The following is a 200-nucleotide window of genomic DNA, read 5'->3' as shown; positions in this document are numbered from 1 at the left end:
CATCTTACACTTTCAATGAAAAGGCGACTGAAGTTGTTTATGTTTCTTCTACTCTGTACTATACCGCCCCAAAAGAGAATGATTTCCCTCGCGACATTTATACCTACATTTTGGAGTTGGACGCAACGGGAAATTGTATCGGGGGTCAATGGTTGGAGTATCGTCCGGACGCCATTTCAATTCCAAAAGAAAAACCAGCC

The sequence above is a fragment of the Plasmopara halstedii genome (genome assembly GCF_900000015.1).
Source record: "Plasmopara halstedii genome assembly, contig: Scaffold_437, whole genome shotgun sequence".
NCBI classification, from domain to species: Eukaryota; Oomycota; class Peronosporomycetes; order Peronosporales; family Peronosporaceae; genus Plasmopara; species Plasmopara halstedii.
The sequence above is the reverse complement of the archived record's forward strand: the minus strand, read 5'-3'. Positions refer to the sequence as shown.